We start from the raw sequence: 19,551 nt of genomic DNA on the forward strand, positions 1-19,551 counted from the left end.
AAAAGTACCCAGCAGCCAACAAGAAAAATTTGTAATGAATGGCATCCAATAAAAAATTGCCAGGTTTGCAAAGAAGCAGAAAAATATGACATATAGTAAGGAGAAAAATCAATAGAAATCAACTTACAATTCACACACAGATGTTAGAATTGGTAGGCAGGGACATAAGGACAGTTATTATAACTGTGTTACATATGTTTAAAAGGTAAATAGAGATATGAAAGTTATAAAAAAGATCCAAGTTAAATCCCACGGGACAAAAACTATAATGAAGTGAAAAATACACTAGAGAGAAGTCATGGTAGATTATACATTGCAGAAGAAACGAGTAGTGAACTTGAAGTGATAGCAATGTGTAGCAATTCTAAAATGAAGCAAAGAAAGGAAGAAATATTTTAAAAAAAATGAACAAAGCATCCATACGCTGAGGGACATCTTCAAGTCACCTAATAAAAGAGCAATTAGAGTTCCTGAAAAGGAAGTATGCAAAGAAAAATTATTTGAAGAATAATGGCCCCAAATTTTCTAATTCTCATTAAAACTACATGAAGCATAAGGAATCCCAAGCACACACACACACACAAAAAGAAAAAAACTACATAAGACACATCATAATCAAATTGCTGAGAAAATCTTAAAAGCAGCTTAGAGGAGAAATGACAGGTTACACTCAGAGGTACAAAGATAATAATGACAGCAGGTGTCTCATTAGGAAAAAAAAGAAAAACAAGCAAAACACAAGATAGCGGAACAACATGTTTAAAGAACTAAAAGAAAGAATAACTGTCAACACATCAACACAAGATTTTATACCCAGCAAAGTATCTTTCAAAAAATGAAGGCAAAATAAAGACTTTACAGACATACAAATGCCAACTGAATTTATCACTAACAGACTCACAGGACAGGAAATATTAAAGAAAGTCCATCGGGCAGAAGAAAAATGATACTAGATGAAACTATGGATCTACAAAAAGGACTGAAGAGGATTGGAAGTAATAACTACATGGGTAAATATAGAAGAGTTTTATCTTATATTTAAATCTATCTAACTAAAAGATAATTGATCGTTAGTCATCAGGGAAATGCAAATCAAAACCACAGGGAAGTACCAGTAGGATGGCTATAGTCAAAAAGACAAATAGTATTGTGTGTTGGTGAGGATGTGGAGAAATTGCAACCCTCCTACACTGATGGTGGGAACATAAAATGGTGCAGCTGCTCTGGAAAACAGTGTAGCAGCTCAACAAATGGTTAAACATAGAGTTACCATATAACTCAGCAATTCTGCTCCCAGGACTATACCCAGGTGAAACGAAAACACATGTTCACACCAAAACAAGTATGTAATGTTCATATCAACATTATTCGTAATAGCCCCAAACTGGAAACAACACAAATGTCCAGCTGATGAGTAGAAAAAAAAAAGTGTTATATTTATATTCAACAATAAAAAGGAATAAAATATTGATACATATTACAACATGAATGAACCTTGAAAACATTATGCTAAGTGAAAGGAGCCAGGCATAAAAGACCACGTATTGTATGACTCTGTTTATATGAAATGCCCAGGATAGGCAAATCTGTAGAGACAGAAGATAAATTTGTGGTTACCTAGGGCTGGGAGGGATGGGTGATTTGGGAGGTACTGGCTAAAGGGTACAGGATTTTCTTTTGGGGTGATAAAAATGTTCTGGCATTAGATAGTAGTGATGGTTGCACAATCTTGTGAATATACCACAAAGCGTTGAACTGGACACTTTCAAAGGGTGAATTGTATAGTATGTGAAGTATATCTCAATGAAACTGTTACCAAAAAAATTGACTGTTTAAACAAAAATAATAACAATTGTGAGTTTTATAACATATGTATAAGTAGGATGCATGAAAAAAATGTAGTTAAAGGCCTAGAGGGAAGAATTGGAGATATACTATTGTCAGGTTCTTATACTCTACATAAAGTGATACATCACTTGAAAGTACACCATAATATGTTAAATATGTATAATATAATGCCACAAAGCAACCACTAAAATAAGAAAACAAAGATTTGTGGTTCATAAGACAATGAAAGAGATAAAATGAAATTGTAAAAAAAATTGTGCATGCCATTTTTAGTGCTGCTCTAAGACTGGGCCCTATCAACACGGGAATTTTGACATGTTCTCTTTTGTGCAATTCCCAGCGTATATACTGCATTTTAAAGTATAATTACTGAGGCCTGTAGTTAGCAGGAACTATTCTAAGTGCTTCAGGTATAGCACTGAATGAGTTTGGCGAAAAAAGAAAAACTCCTTGTCCTCATAGAGCTTACATTTTAATGGCAGGAGACAGAAAATAAAGTAATAAAATTAAAAATTTACATCCTGCTATATTGTTAGTGCTAGGGCAAAAATAAAGTAGACATGGGGCTGGCCCAGCGGCACAGCAGTTCAGTTCACATGCTTTGGCAGCCCAGGATTCGCTGGTTGGGATGGGGGGTGGAGGCAGACCTAGGCACCATGTATCAAGTTGTGCTGTGGCAGGCATCTCACATATGAAATGGAGGAAGATGGGCGCACATGTTAGGTCTGGGCCCTTCCTCAGCAAAAGGAGGAGGATTGGTGGTGAATGTTAGCTCAGGGCTAATCTTCCTCAAAAATAAATTAATTAAATAATTAATTAAAAGAAATAAAGTAGAAAATGAGGCTGAGGGTTCAGTTTTATACAGCGTGGTTAGGAGAAGCCTCATCGAGAAGGTGACTTTTAAGAAAGGATTTGAAGAATCTAAGGGAGAGAGCCGTGGGAATATCTGGAGGGAGAAGTTTCCATATGGAGAGACAGCGTGTGCCGAGACCCGAGGCTGGCGCGTGTGTGTGGAGGAGGAACAGGGTAGCTTCTGCCAGGTGAGGCAGGTGAGCAGCAGGGGAGGCGGTCCGAGAGGTGAAGTGTTCCGATTGTGTAGAGGTGCGGTGTTTACTCAGGGTAGCATGGGAACCTTTGGAGCGTTTTGAGCAGAGGGCTGACACGATCTGATCTGTGTTTTAACATGATCACTGTAGGGAGTTAGATGGTGGCCTCTAAAAGATTTTTCTGAGTCTCAATCCCCAGTAGCTGTGAATGAGAATTTCTGTGGAAAAAGAGTCTTTCCAGATGTAATGAAGTTAAGGATCTCAAGATGATGGCATACTGAATTTTGGATGGGCCCTAAATCCAATGATGGTGTCCTTCTGAGAAGAGGAGTGGACACAGAAACACCCAGAGACACGGAGAAGAACATGTGAAGATAGAAGCAGAGCTTGGCATGATGTGTCTAGAAGACCAAGGGAGGGTAAGCATTGCCAGCAACCATCAGAAGCTAGCAGAGAGGTGTGGAACATTTTAGATTCTCTCTCAAGAAGCCGAAGAAGTAAGCAACCCTGCTGACATCTTGATTCAGACTTGTGGCCTCCAGAACTGTGAGAGAGGACATTTCTGTTGTTTTAATCCACAAAGTTTGTGATAATTCGTTACAGCAGCCCTGGCTAACTAGTACAGTCACATTGGCTTTTGTGTGGAGAACGGACTCGAGGGAAAGTAAAGGAAACCTCTTAGAAGGCTGCTGTGATAATCCAGGTGAGACTGGTGGTGCTTAGTCCAGAATGGTGGCAGTGGAGTGGTGAGAAGCAGTAAAATCCTGGAGATATTTTAAAGGTAGAGCTGAGAGGATTTGTTGGTAGGTTGGAGGTGAGGTATGAAAGAGAGAAGTTTGGTGTGGAGGTTAAGTAGCCAAAGAGGTGGACTGTGCCAGTTCCTAAGCTCGTGTTTCTCAGCAGGCCACCCTTCAGCTTTGCCAGCTAGCTCCATGTTAAGCTTTGCCGACAGGAGGAGCATTAGGGAGATACAAAGCATAGGAGGGAGAAGGGATATGCTCCATTGTGTTGACTTCTTCTTCCTGTTAGTGACACTGCAACAGCAGCTGGTTCCAATTTCTGGCTTTTCCTCACACCCCCAGAGCCAGCCTCACTGGGTCCCCTCAGAGGTATCAGCACCTGCAGGCCATGGTTCCCTCCTGAGACATCTAGTTCTGTGGGCCCCTCATCTCAGACTGCAGATTCAGGTGACCCCAACTCTTCTCTCTGATCCCCCTGCCTGAGGGTGGTGGTTGCGTCCTGCACTGACCACCTCTGTGCGACCTCAGTGGCCCCCTTTTGCCTGCCTTTTTGCTTCTCTAGGACCTGGTTAACAATTATTTATATTTATGTTAAACTCTCTCTGTTCAAATAACTGTTGTGGGTTCTAGTTCCCAAACAGATGCTGACTGACACAGAAAGCATAGATGACTCCAAGAAAAACCTGAACAGGAGGATTGGAGTTGCCTTAATTGAGATAGACAAGGCTGTAGGAGGAGCAGGGTTGGAGTCTAGATGTGGACATGTTCTGTTTAGATGCCTATTAGACGGCCTGAGTTACCCAAGAGGGATGTTGTGTGTGCTAGTGGCTCTGTGAGTTCTGAGTCAGGAGAGAATTCTGGGCTGGAGAGAGAAACGTGGAGGTCATCAACACAGACAGGCATACGAAGCCACAGACTGCAAGCCTGTCTGAAGACTCTCTGGGTCTTATTTTTCTTTTTGACCACAGTGTCTTAGTACAGATCTTGGCATAGAGAGAGACATTACAAATATTTGTTGAATGAAGGACATGCGGATAAAAGAATCTGCAAATGGCATGAGTTGAGTCATCGTGGTTGCAATAGTACATGTTCTGAAAATGAAAAGGAAGTTTCGTAGGAAGAGGAATGAATATGACATGAGGGGACATGGATGGGCTCCTCAGAAGCCACTTGCATGTCGAGCCAGATGCAAAAACCAGGGTGACCAGGCTCGAAAGAGGGCATTTTCCCTTGACAGCAAGTGTCCCCTTGGAATTTTTTGGACCCCAAGTCTTATTTTTCCCAGTCCAAAACTAATATTTGGAAAAAAAAGCTGTGGTCCCCAGCATTTGCACATGAACCTCCCCTCTCTGAGCTTCCTTATGAATAAAACTTGGCCTTTTCATTTAGTGTTTCTTTCTTTTGTTCACCCTGGCCTCACACCCTGGCTTCAAGTTCTGGTGAATTATTAATTGTGCATCTCTTCTAGTCCTTTACCTTGGGAGCAAGACTTCCTTAGCGTTAGTCTCGCCTTTGGTAGGGTCCAACAATGGCAGGTAAGGCCCTTTCTCCTCTGGCCAGGAGCTGAGTGAGTGAAAAACAATGCCCGGACCCCAGCGTCCCGGGCAGCCACAGAGGGCTCGCGCAGGCTGAGGGCCACAGGTGTTGGGTAGCTGTCACGACTCTGCTTTTTTGCTTGTTCGTTGCAGCAGCATCGGAGGTGAGCAGTGAAAGCACCGAAGGAAACAAAACAGGGTAAGAGAAAGAGTTCCCGAAGCCACGTCCTGCCACCTTGGACGACTAGATTGTAGGCCTGGCTGACGTGCAGAAGTTGGACTTGATCTTTCTGGCATGTGTTATTTGTTTTCATCCCGAAGAAGAATTTCCCTTTGTAAATATTATGTGGCTACATCTGTGAATCACCTGATCATGATTGTGTCAGCTGTAGCATAAGAAGAGTTAAAATCAGTGAGGTTTAAGTAAATTTGATTTAAAATACACTTGAAAACTCCTTGCTTTGCGCCTCCCCAAACACATATCTTTGTTTAATGTGTTCTTGTCAGAAAAATGTTAAGCAACAGCTGTGAATTTTAGTGCAACTATGTATGCATAGGAAATATGAAATTTTTGCCTTCTCATGAGGTTCTTGGGTAAAACAGGGTGTGATGTTCTCTCTCCATGTGCCTCTCCTGCTCTCCCTCTGGGGAGTCATGCAGTTGGGCCTTTCCTCCAGAGGAGCCCAGGCCAAGAGGGAGTCGATGGGGACCCCAGACTAGTCCTGCTGAGGGGTTGCTTTGGATGCAGGCGGGCTGCTGAGTTGCTCAGACTTTCTTCTCGCTCTCTTTCTCAGGGCCTAGAGGAAATAACCTATCTGATTTTCCCCATCTAGTCCAAAGATTTTAGCATGCAATCAGTCCTGTGACATTCTGGGAAAGCTTCTGAGTGCCGAGCACGGGTCGGTCGGCGGTGGAAGGAAGGGGGTCCTGTCTCCTTTTCTACCCTCAATCGGCTGAGCACCTCTCCCTTCTTCCCCGTCTCCCAGCGCCGGCCTCCACAGCGCAGAGGGACAGCCGGCTGACGGAAGGCCACGTCAGTGTTATCGGGAGATGATGATAAGATTACAAGGCTCAGGTTGGTGCAGAGAGACCAGAGAGGCATGTGGCTTTCCTTCCCCTCCTTATAATCACTGCTCTAAAATTGATTTATGCCGTTCCCCCGGCCGCAAAGCGGGGCCGGGAGCACCTTCGCTGGCAGTGTGTCTTTAGACCGAGGGAGATAAGGGAGATCCGGAGAGCGGGTAATCAGGAAGCATTTAAGGAAAATTGCTTGCCCTCCCAGTGTAATGTTTTAAGGCTAACAGCCCACTGACAGACACTGTTTGCCTTTTTTGAGAATTATGTTGTGATTTTTAAGTGACTACAGAGCGTGGCGTGTGATCACAGATGCATCAAGAACTCAGTGTGTTCACCTTCCATAATGCTTAACAGAAAAGCTGATAGTTGGACTCATCTCCCTTCCTCATGATGAGGCAGAATGGGTTGAGTGAGCACATTTCCTTCGGAGGCAATGGGCGAGCTTAGGAGTGGTGCTGGCTCGTCAACTGCGGGGCGTCGCCTGGAACGGTCTGTGCAGTTTGCCAGGAGTGGGTGTTCCAAGCAGATGCTCCTTCGTGGGCAGAGGAACCGAATGCTTTTGTCATCTCGTCCCCACTGCCCTAGAGGATCCCCAGACCCTCAGTGGTGGTTACTTCTGCTTTGGGAGTAGTTACTTGGTGTTGTCAAGCCCTTGGTTGAAAACATGAACACTTTCTGGGAGGTTATCTGGGCAAGAAGGGGACACCTGGATGAGGATCATCAGACTTTGCTCCCCTTTTCTAACCAGAATGAAAACAGTCATTCTCCACGTGACATCAAAACCCCCACATAAAAAGTGAGAAATGAGCTCAGTTGTCATAAGGCAGTTTTGCCTGGACAAGACTATGCATTTAGGTATCTTGGCTCAGACACATGGCTTGGGTGTATTTTTTAATCAAAAACCATTTGCTCTAGTACATTTGAATACCTTCAATCTGCTTTTCTTCAGTAATGACCTTGGGCTCAGCCAGAATATTTGGCCAGATTACAAATAGACATTTTCTTCCCAATAAACCCTTTTAATGTCAAAACAGGAAGTGATGTGACAAGTTAATCAGAAATTGAGATATAAGCATAAAGAAAAGCAAAAAAAAAAAAAATTCATAATAGAAATCATTAATATTTCCCCAATTTTCTATGTACTGCTTAACCCCTAATTCTTTAAAAACTAAAAAAACCCTGTTTTTTAAACCAGTAGTCAGGAAACAGCAGTGCTTTTTACTATTAATAGGCTCAGTGTAAATTTTCAGTGGCCTTGGGCTTGTGGGCAGGAGGTTACTGCAGGATTGGCTTAGTTTATAGGTACAGTGTGCTCAGAAAGAGACATCAGAGAAAGGCTTTGGGCTCATTAATTGGCTGGCCTGGGACCCTGAGACTGGTTAATCTTCCTGATGAGGAAGGGGACCGAAACTGATAAGGGGAACTGCCAGCTCGCTCGCTCTCTGTCTCCCCACAGCCCGCAGCCTCTGTCGCTTTGCTTCAGTCACTCTATCTCTGTTTCTTTCTGTTTCTCTCTCTCTCTTCTTTGTTTTCTCTTGTACCATCTCTTCTATCAATAAACTTTCCTAAATAGTGTATATAATTGCACACACGCACACACATATACACACACCCACACTCTGAAAAAGATCTGGAAAGACATGCCCCCCTGATGTCTTAACAGTTATCTCTGAGTGAAAGGATTAGGCATGAGTTTACTTTTTCCTTCATACATGTCAATATTTTTCAATTTTTTTAGCGAGTATGTATATCTTTCATCATCAGAAAGTTTTGATAAAACTGAGAAGTAGTATCCTGAGTAACAGTCTCCCATAAAATGAAGGTAGAAGGCAACTTTCCCTGGAATGTGAAAAGGCAGTTTGCACAAGATTATCCCCGCCTCAACTGTAGTATCTGTTGGGAGCGGGGACAATGTTTTGTTTACTGTCATATCCCTGGGCACCTGGCATAGCGGTTTTCACAGGGTGGGTTTTGATACATATTTGTGGAATGAATAATTAGAGAAGGATCTCTTGTGAAAAGAAGGTGATTTTAGAGGAGGCAGCTGGTCAGTGTTCAAATGATGCTATCAAAGATTCAGTCTATTTGACATTAAGTACAAAGGACAATGGATTGGAACTAAAATGCTTTGATTGGATATAATTTAGGCAGAATCTCATAAAACTCTCATTTTAAACCCTAGTGATCTTTTATTAGAGAGAGTATTATAGACGGGGTCCAGAAGTGGTTGTCTCTATGGAAAAATAAATCTGGTATATATTTTTTAACCAAGAGGGTCCTTTGTGGGAATTCTAAATACTGGCATTTGGTCACTTGCTAAAAATATCTGTAGCAGCAATTGTGGGATGTGGAGGAAGCTCCATCCTCTCTGTGTTTGACAAGACTGTTTCTTTCAAGGGGAAATATTAATGGATTTATCTGGTGCCAAATCTGCTTGTGGAAGGAGGAATCTGACCTTACAGTCTCCCCATTCCACATAATCTGGGTGTTCAGCCAGCTGGGACTTGAGGTGTCTGCCCGCCTCAGCAAAGTGCCCTTGTAGGCAGCTTCCGAACTCTCTGGAAGCCACCACCTACGAGTATCTGGTCTGAAGACAACAAAATGTAGCAAGTTAGGAAACACTAAGCTGCTTCAAACAGGAGATTCAGCCTGGCTGTGCTTTGATGGGAGAAGATAAAGTTCTGCCAGAGGAATCTTTCTAGAAACTCCAATTCTAAAGCAGAAAACTCTGGGACTTTAGCAGTGGAGAATCCACACCCGTAGTCTTTCTCCCCAGATCACTTACCAGTTTAATGCCTCCTCAGGACTGAGTTCTATCACTCTGGTGTTTTTAGAATATTTTCTGCTGAGTGAGCTGCTTCGAGAAAAAAGCAGCAAGCAGCAATAGCGAACAGAGCTTGTATTGGTGATGGTTGTTTAAGGACTTGAGGTGCCTTTTCTGCTTATCGAGAAGTCACTTTATTTACTTGGCAGGATGAAAACTAGCTTGTGAGCAAGTAATTTTATTTATTTTAGTCCTATAAAAAGACCTTTTTTTTTGTTCCAGAGTGAGGCCAAAGAAAATATATTTTTTAATGTCAAAATAATATGAAAGAAGACTGAAAAATTTCAACAAAGGGATTTCTCAAGAACATTTTATGCTCCCCATCAACTAAACTGTGTTTCCTTTGATGTGAGCAGTCTATGGATTGCTCTAAGTCTATAAGCTGTTGTGTCTAAGATCTCACTAGTGCTCATGGAAATAAGACTGTTTGAGAATGGCCTTTTTTCTAAAGATGGATACCTGCCTGGTACGGATGGGTGTCCCTGTGTGTCTCTGCTGCCATCCCCGTGTGCCCACCATATCCTTCACTTCAGTCTTTCAGGTCCATTTGAAAACTAGAGACCTCAGAGTAGAGACAGATGACTCCTGGAATGCCCTGACCTTCCAGAGTCTTTGTGGCCACTCCTGGCCAGCTGCGAACTGTGAAAGGACATCTATTCATCTTCCTTGCCTCCCACACTCTCCTTGTCTCTCCTCATTCAGATATAAGTTTGCTAAAATGGCTAAAGAGTAAGTAAGTAAATACAGTACTGCTTCCTACGCAGAAATTGTAAGCTTATGTTGGTGAGGATCATTTATTTATTAGAAGCTTTGTTGCATGTTACATTATCTTTCAGTCTGCTGAGCCACCTTGATTGGATACTGGGAGGAAATGATTTCTTAATGTAATTTTATGCTTATGAATTTTCTTTGTTTTTATAGTCTAAGGCTATTTGACGGGTAGGCAGAATTTTATAAATTAAATAAGTAGATATTATTCACTTTGGGAGAAAAAGAAGAAAATGATCAGAGAAAGTAAACTCTTTCGGGGAGTGACTATAATTAGTTCCCTAATTTAAATGAAACTCTGCCCACAGCATAGAACTTTAGAGACTTGACAAGACCATGGCTTCTGAAATAATGGCACCTTCTGCACTGCCCCCTCCCCTACCTTGTGCCTCAGATGCAAGAAAGCTTTCAACCATCATGTGTGTTTGATGTGAAAAGGGAATAAAATAGTACAGAAACCTGAAGGCCTGTGGATGCTAGTCTTTACTCTTGCTGATGGGTTATGTGAACTTGGGCAAATTATTTACTTTCTCTGAACCTCATCTCTGAAAGTGTAGATAATAATTTCTATTTTTCCTGTCATTATAGGGTCTTTATAAGGGAGAAATGACATAATGGATGAAAAATTACATGCTAAACTGTAAAGTATTGTGCAAATATAAGATAGCAGCCATATACTGGCAGCTCATGGGCCAAATACCACACACGTATTTTATTTGGCCTGTAGTATATTTTTTAAAATAGAGCTAACCTTTAAAAATAGAATGATTTACATAAAATTTTGGATTTCTGACTCCTCTTGAAAAACCAAGCCATGTAGCAACCTGGGCACCATTTCTGTGGGGCAACAGTTGGTCTGAGTTGAATTATGGTAGCCCCTTAGGTGGGCCACAGTTTCCAGTTCCTTCAATCTCTACCCTTCCCTGACAACTCTCTGACAATGTGAGTGGTCCCTTTGGCTGTTCGTGTAGCCTGCCTGGCTCCTGTGTACGTTAGGGTTCATTATATCTACTTGAAGAAGATATTAGAAAGGCTGCTTTGATTTTGTGGCAAAACCCGCTGAACTTGGAGTGTGAAGATTAGCTCTGGTGTTTTTCAGTTGGGGCAACTTGGACAACTCACTTTACCTGTTTTTTTTGTGTGTGTTTTTTGAGGAAGATAAGCCCTGAGCTAACATCTGCTGCCAATCCTCCTCTTTTCGCTGAGGAAGACTGGCCCTGAGCTAACATCCATGCCCATCTTCCTCTACTTTATACGTGGGACGCCTACCACAGCATGGCTTGCCAAGCGGTGCTATGTCTGCACCCGGGATTCGAACCTGTGAACTCCAGGCCACCGAAGCAGAACGTGCGCATTTAACGGCTGCGCCACCGGGCAGGCCCCAACAGTTTACCTTTTTGAGTCTTTTTCCTCATATGTAAAGTGGAAATGTGATAACTGCCTCATAAGGTTTTGGAAAAGTTTTACACAAAGTAAAGACCTCAGCTTACAAGTAAGAATGAGCAACACATGTATGTACGTATGTATTAGTAGGTATACAGTTATGTGTTACCACAATGATACATCGTGTAACAAACAACCACAAACATCTCAGTGGCTTATAGCAATAAACACTTAATTTTGCTGATCAGCTTATAGATTGGATTGGTGGATCTGCTGATCTTGGCTGGGCTCGCTCATGTCTGGGGGCCTTGGCTGAGACAGCTGTGCCAACTCAGCTCTGTTCCGTATGTCTCATCCTCCACAGGCTAGCCTGGGCTTGTTCACGTGGCAAAGTCAGAGGAGCAAGAGAGATAAAGCAAAAATGTGCTTTTTCAAGCCTTTGCTTATGTTATATTTGCTAACATCCCATTGTTCACATGTGGCTGAACCCAGAGTCAAGGGTTGGGACAGAAAACCCCATCCACAGTGGGAAGGTGCTGCAACATTATACGGAAAAGAGATCGAGGGAGGAGTGAGGATTTGACATCATTTTTGCCATCGATCTGCCACAGTAGGGAAAGCTAAACTGCTGAAACAAATAAATTTCCAAAGCATCTAATGGCTCAAATACAGTAGAAATTCATTTCTCTTTCATTTAACAGTGTAAGTCCTGGTTGGTGAGTGGCTATCCTCACACAGCAATTCAGGGACCCAGGCACCTTCCATTCTCTAGCTCCATCATCCCATCATTGTCTCCATCACTGATTGACAAACTTCTTCCTAGAGGGCCAGGTAGTAAATATTTTAGGCTTTGGGGGCCATGTGATCTCTCTTGCAGCTACTCAGCACTTCCCTTATATTGCAAAAGCAGCCATAGATGATATGTGAAAGAATGGACATGACTGTGTTCCAGGAAAACTTTGCTTACAAAAATAGACAATAAGCTGAATTTGGCCCATAAATCAAAGTTTGCTAACCCCTGCCCTGGAGCTACAGGCCTAATAGATATTGGGTTAATCTTATAAGTTAATACAGAGGACACTTTTAGCCAATATTTCGCCATGAGATAAGAGGAATTTCCAGCTTTCCAGCCTGCTATATCTATTTCTTTGCCATCTGGTGCCAAACCACTAAGCTCATTCTCATATACACATTTTTCAAACAGCAGCTCCCCATCAAGATACCAACTTCTGTGTCAGGGCAACTTAACTGCTAAAAAAACAAAAGTCCCCAAGATATGTAATGGCACAAACATAATAGAAAAGTATGTATATAAACTTAAGGCAGGTGTTCCTGGCCGATCAACGGCTCTCCTTCACATGGAGATTCAGGAGTGTGAATCTGCTTCATTTCCTTATTGGGGCCTTGCCATCCTCTCATTTTGGCTTCACCTAATGCATAGAAGAGGAAAGAGCATGGAGGAAATACATCTACTTCTAAAACTTTGGTCATAAATGGCACACATTACTTCTCATTTTCCATTGCAGATAACATAGACACGTGGTCACACAAAACTGCAATAGAGGCTGGGAAATCAGTCTAACCATGTACCCAGCTAAAACCACATTACTATGCAAAAAAAGAATGGCTTAGGATGGACAGTAGCATTCATTAACTCTTACAGCATGATTCTTAGACCACAGACATCCCAGTGCCTAACACAGTGCCAGATATAGAGTGAATATTTGATAAATGTTTATTGAAGGAAGGAAAGAAGGATAGAAGGAAAGAAGGAAGATTCCAGTCCATGTATATGCCAGGCAATTTACAGACAGGGCTCTCTGTAAAGGTTCATGCTTCCCCGTCTTGGCATCTGCGGTTTAGTATTCTCAGTACTAGGCAATTATTTGTGTCATTGGATTCTGTAAGTGGTATACCACAACTGTACACATTTCCTCTTTGACTTTTATAGAGCTAGGGGAAGTGAATTAAACATTAGTCGTTTTACTTGTTATTAACTCATTCATCGTGTCACTTAAGTATAAGCCAACAGGAAAGAATGAGGGAGAAATAATGTGAGAGCAACTGGAACACAACCTCCCTATGCATTTAGGGTCAGAGTCGTCAGAGCTCACAGAACAGTGAAAGAGCGTGCCCACGCCTCCCTCCTCCCACCCTTAAAGTGTATCTAAATGGACTTTGTTAAGTCTCCTTTATCGCAGGACTCTGAAGTAATCCAAATGGCCTTTGTCTGGCTGAGGCTGAGGCCTCAGAGCAGCTCTCTGTCTGGCTGCACATATGTGACTTCTCCATTCAGTCACATCTCACCACCTTCTGCTGTTTTGGTGACTGTGCGGGGCTATTCTGTGTTAGAATCTCAAGAAATCCTGGCATCTTCACCATTGAGGACAGTGCTAAGAATCCAGGGACTGAGGGAGAGATCCTTGGCACAGCGCTGAACACAATTAATGCAGGGAGGGAAGAAAGGCTGAAAATCATGCTACTACCTTACCTCACTCCAGATGAAGGAGAAAGGATGAATAGAGAGGTCTACTGGTGGAACTCAAAATGATGGGGAATGGGCTGGAATCTGCTTTGGGGCCTTGTGGGGCTGTCTGGCTGGTTCAAGCCTGCTCCAGTATACCTACCAGACTGAAGGTCTGAACTACCATGTTGGCTTGACTTTCTCTCATGGAGTTGACTTCCAGTAGTAGGTATGTATGATCTGCTAGACGTGGTGAGGACCAACCATTGGTGAAAAATGTTTGGCTAGTGCTCCCAGCTCTGAACTGTGATCACTTTTTTAAACAGTGCCACAGGCCCCACAGGCCCCAGCTCTATGCAGGATATGGGAGTCCACAGAGGAAAGGAAAATAAACATTAAAAAACCCAGTAGTAGTTTTGATAGTAGACATAAATCCAGACTTATCAATAATTATATTAACTGTAAATGGTCTAAGTACACCAATTATATTCTGTCTATAAGAAACTCACTTCAAACACAGTCATATAGGTAAGGGATGGGAAAAGACTGTGTATTAGCTTTCTATGCTGTGTAGCAGATTATTACAAACTTAGTGGTATAAAACAACACACAATTGTTATCTCACAGTTTCTTTAGTCAGAATTCTGAGCATGTCCTAGCTGTGTTCTCTACTTCATGATCTCACTAGGTTGCATCTGGGGCTGTGGCCTCATCAGAAACTCAGCCAGGGAAACGCTTCCTCAGCTTGTTTGGCAGAATTCATTTGCTAGTGACTATAGGACTGAGGCTTCGATTTCTTATTTACGTAAATTTGTCAACTGAGGTGAAATGGACCAGTTCCTCATAAAACCAGAAACTACCAACACTAGCCAAAGATGAAACAGATAACCTGAATAGTCTTATAACTATCAAAAGTAATTGAATCTATAGTCAAAAACTTTCCAAAAATCTGATTTCACTGGCTAAGTCCACCAAATATTTAAAGAAGAAATCAATTCTACACAATCTCTTTCAGAAAACAGAAGAGGAAGAATATGTGTGAGGGGATGATTTAAGCTGGGGTCTGGGATTCATTTGGTCATTTTTTTTCAATAAATAATTATTGAACGCCTTAAAAAAAAAGAAGAAGAAGAAACACTTCTTCTCATTTTATGAGGTCAACACAACACTGATACCAAAACTAGATAAAGGCCATACAAGAAAAGAAAACTCCAGACTAAAATCCTCATGGACACAAAAATCCCCCACAAAATATTAGTAAGTCAAATCCAGCAATATGAAAAAAAGATTACTACACCACAACCCAGTGGAGTCTATCCTGGGAATGCAAAGCTAGTTCAATGTTTGGAAATCAATCAATATAATCCACCCTATTGACAATCTAAAGAAGGAAAAGCACATGATCATATCAATTGATGCAACATTATCATTTGAAAAAAAATTCAACATTGATTCATGACAAACACTTGAAGCAAACTAGGAACAGAGGGAAAGTTGACTTGATAAAGGGCATCTACAAAAGGCTCCAATGTGGCAAAACCAGTGAAGACTACTTAGATCCCAGGAAACGTTGTATGACAATTGCTCTCCTTGTCCTAGCATGGTCCCCCAGCAATAAAATCCCAGGCAACACCATTTCCCAAATTGTGCTTATGAGTTCTGACAATCCATAGACCAGCAGTTGGTGAGAGCATAAATGCAGCAAAAGTGAGCTCTGCTTCTTGTATGGTGTGACACTGGCCCCAGGGCTGTGCACTGGTGTTTTACCATGACAACATCATGCGGGACAACAGGTGAAAAGAACGTTAGGTTGGTGGAGAAGCAGTGTGCTGAACAAGGATAGAGGCACTGAGAACAAGGCTATGTGGCATGAAGCTGGCGGTTCAGCTGAGCCAGGGCGCCTCCAGGGAACCAGAGCCGGCAATCAGCCTCACGCAGGAACACCACAGGGACCTGGAAATGAGATTTCTGAAAGTCAGGAAGTGGTTGGCAGTTGAGTGAGAGCTGCAGAACCAGCTGGAACGAGAACCTTTAGCTATCAGCACCAAGCAACAAAGCAGCAAGAAAGGGCTCACTAAAGAGACCAGGGAGAATTTGTTTTGTTTTCTTTTAAGGGACTCAGAAATAAAAAGTTTTGCTTAATTAATGTTACAGCCTGCCAGAGATTCCAAACAGCAGAGTCATAAAGTGCCATAAAGTGCAATGTCTCATGAAGGTTATTCTCTCGTGCAGATGGATGCCCTCGAATCTGCAGTCAGGCCCTTCTGCTTTTGAGCTTATTTCTGTCGACCAGACTTCCCATACTTTCTTCTTAATGACCTGGAACTTCTGACTCTCAAACTCTTCCATGAGAAGTTCCTTCTCTCAATCTGTTCAGGCAGAAAAAAATGAAAAGTTCAACAACGAGGCAACGTTGGAAGTATAATTTGGGGGGTTCTAATATTCAGCACACCCTTAATGATGTGTATGTGATATCTTTTTCCGTCCTGGCCCTACTGGAATTGCTAATGCAATACGTCAGTTTAATTGCTCAATGGTTGTGTCAGTTAAAGCTAAGCTTACCTACAGCTCTGAAATTGAGCTCCTCCGGTTCTCAAGATGCTCTAAGCAAAGAGAAGTGTAGAATGTTGCAGAGGAGACGAAGTGGTGTGGGAAAGCCTCTGAAACAAGCCAGCTCTTCCCAGAAAGAAAAATCAGTGGACTTCTCAGTGGCCAACAGAAGAACCCCAAGTCCTCACTTGGGAATCCCAGGCTTCAAGGCAGTGCTGTGTGGTGAAGAGCGTCCCCGTTGGGGAGTCAGATGGCCTGGGATCCGACCCACATCTGCCCCTTTGGGTAATGTTTATGGTGGGCTCTGGAGTCAGGTAGAGTGAGTCCAAAGGCTAGGTCTGATATTTTCTCATTGTGTGGCCTTGGGCAACTTAGTTCGCCTCTCTGTGCCTCTGTTTCCTCACCTACAAAAAGATGATACTCATATCTACCTTGTAGAGTTGTCGTGAGGATTAAAGGAGTTACTACTGCATGTGGAAAACATCTGGAGCTGTACCTGCTCGTAATGAATGCTATATAAGTGTTTGCTGTTATTTTGTACTGCCTGGGGCTTGGGGTAATTACCTCTGTGGTTGCAGTTTCCTCGACTGTAAAGCTAGAGGGCCAGATTAGTCCACATGTCTCAAACTGCTGTCTGAAGACTTGTAACATTGAAATAACCTAGGCTAGCAATTTGAATAAAATCTCTTAGGGTGGAACCTGGAAAAGGGCTTTTAAAAATGCTCCCAGAGTGATCCTTAGGCATTTTATTTCATTGTAGCAGTATGTGTGTCATTAAATGAGCCGCAGTTGGCATTGGGCTGCTTTGGGAGAAGGGAGGAGTTACGCGCTGCGAGGCACAGGCACCAACCCTCTGCCCACTGAACCGAAGTGAGTCAGAGCCAGATGCAGGCCGCGCTGGTCCCTGCAGTGAGTGGGAATTACAACTGGAGATGGAGTTGCTGCTTCTTCACCAATGTCCAGACTGGTCATGCAATTACCCATTAAAAGTCCCCTTCCCAGTTGTATGGCTTCAGGGTGAGCCCTTGAATCTTTGTGACAATAAGCGTTTTAAAAAGTCATTTGTTGGAAATCAGAACTAATGTTTCCATCTTCTGTGCCTCCATTTGTATTATTTCTATCCCGTTGTAATTCCCATTCTACAGTATTACGGTGAGTACCATGTGTGTCTCCCCTGGAAATGACCAGCTTCTGAAATTCAGAGCGAGTGCCTTTTTCATCCTGGTATTCCTCTCCCCTCCTCCTTTGCCCAACATTTAGCACAGTGATTTGCATGTGGTCATCTTTCTATAAGTGTTTGTTGAATGAATCAGCAGAGGATCCAGTTAGAACTGAGTCGCTGGGATGGAGTTCACAAGTCTGTGATCCCAGAGGGTGTACACTGTAACCAATGAGACCCATGGACACAAAAGCAATGGAAAAACCCTGCCTCCATCACAAAGGCCTTTGCAATATTAAAAAGTAGAAGATATAAATCTTAATTAGTAGCAGGAAAAAGTGATGATGTATCAAGGATCTCAAAATGTCAGCTGGTGGATGGGCAATCAACTCATTTATAGCCACTAACTATTGTACTGTGATACTGAAACCAATACTGCTAATGAAAGGTGTAATGACAATCAGCTAGATTACTGTTAATTGATTCTTAATACTTCAATTACTTGTTTTTATGCCAGTCGAATTTAATCAAAAGAGGTCAGAGAGTACTACGAGGCTTATAATTTTTTAAAGATTTGCATATGTTAGCTTTTATGTGCATCATTTTCAAAATCCAAGTGAAAGAGTATCTGTATTTGTATATACTTTATGTGCTCGTTAAAGCTTTTGGAAGACGAGATGAATTCTTGATGATAAATAGATACAAATATTATCTCAACAAAAGAGAAATTTTATTGCACCTTAGACTTAGGTTCCACATTCTATTTCTTTGTCCCTTGCTGAAAAATAACCCTAGGTTTTTTTCTAACTTGAGAAGAACTTACGGTTGATCATGAGGACCCCTTTCTTTATCATCTTATTTCTTTCTTCCTGTCATTGACCAGTTTTGGGGTAAAAATGGTTTACTGCTCCTCCATTCTTCACCCCTGCAATGTGGCTTCTGCCTCCATTGCTTGGCATCTTTGAAAACCTACTTTACCCTCATTAGCTAAGCCAAATGGCTTTTTTCTGGTTCTTAGTCTTCTGGTAGCCTTTAACACTACTGACCACTCTTTGAAACTCTGGCCTCTTTGCCTGGGATCCCCACTAACCTCTCTGCCAGAAATATTTTCTGGAAGAGGGTTGACAGCCTGCAAGCCAGGCAGGGAATATGGGTGTAGGCGCCTACTGGGTTTACGAGGGTAAGGAAATCCATGGGGCAGAAGTGGTAGGCCCTTCCAAGGAAAAAACCAATGGCTAGAAAGTGAGAACACTCAGGCCAAAAGGCAATGGAAAATTTCAGTCCAATTCTGGAGCCCTGAAGGGGCTTACCTAATTTGAACCAAGTGACTTCCCTGAGAAGACTCTGCAGGCAGCCAGGAGTAGAACCCAAGTCCTGACATCGAGTCCAGCACTTTCCTTCTGCTCCACAATGATTTTGACCTGGAAAAGGTTCGGTGGACCCTTAATTCTGCACTGTTTACAAAAGCACATCAGTCACGTTGGATCTGCACCACATCATTCCCCACCCTGGCCTCTGGGGCGGGAGCAGCAGACTTCATTCACTGGATTTTTAATGTGCCACCAATTATGTGCTGTCTTTCAGGTTATGCTAATAGCATAAAATACATGATGTTGCCCGTGTAGAGGTAGCTCCTGGCTCTAAGCATCTGGTCTGCTAACTGCACAGTAAACAATAGTAAATATGCTGCAAGTCTTAATGAACTACTTGAATAAAATTGTTTCCATATAATCAAGATACTATTGTTATTGTTAATAATATCAGCCATTGTGGACAGGTGCCTGGGCCCCACTCTGGCCCAGTTAAATAAGAATTGCTGAGGCTGAAACCAGGTCTTGTGTTTTTAAAGCTCCCTTGGTGATTCCAACATGCAGCCAGGATTGAGAACCACTGGACGTGTCAGTTTTTCTTTGAGGGGAGGTCTGAGCAGGATTTAGAAAAGTTTAGAGCTATGGATAAAAATAAGGCTATTAGGAGAAGATTTGACTTATTCTAAAAGAGTTATAAAAAATATTTACTTTTTAATTGCTAAGGCTGAATGTTGTCTCCACCCCTAAACACTGTTTTCTTCATTTTCATATTTTTTTCTCATTAAAATGTCATCACAAAGTGCTGCCTTCTTGCCACAGCAACATGGAGGGGTTCACGTAGTTAGTT

This window comes from Equus asinus, chromosome 4, assembly GCF_041296235.1.
Source record: "Equus asinus isolate D_3611 breed Donkey chromosome 4, EquAss-T2T_v2, whole genome shotgun sequence".
NCBI lineage: Eukaryota > Metazoa > Chordata > Mammalia > Perissodactyla > Equidae > Equus > Equus asinus.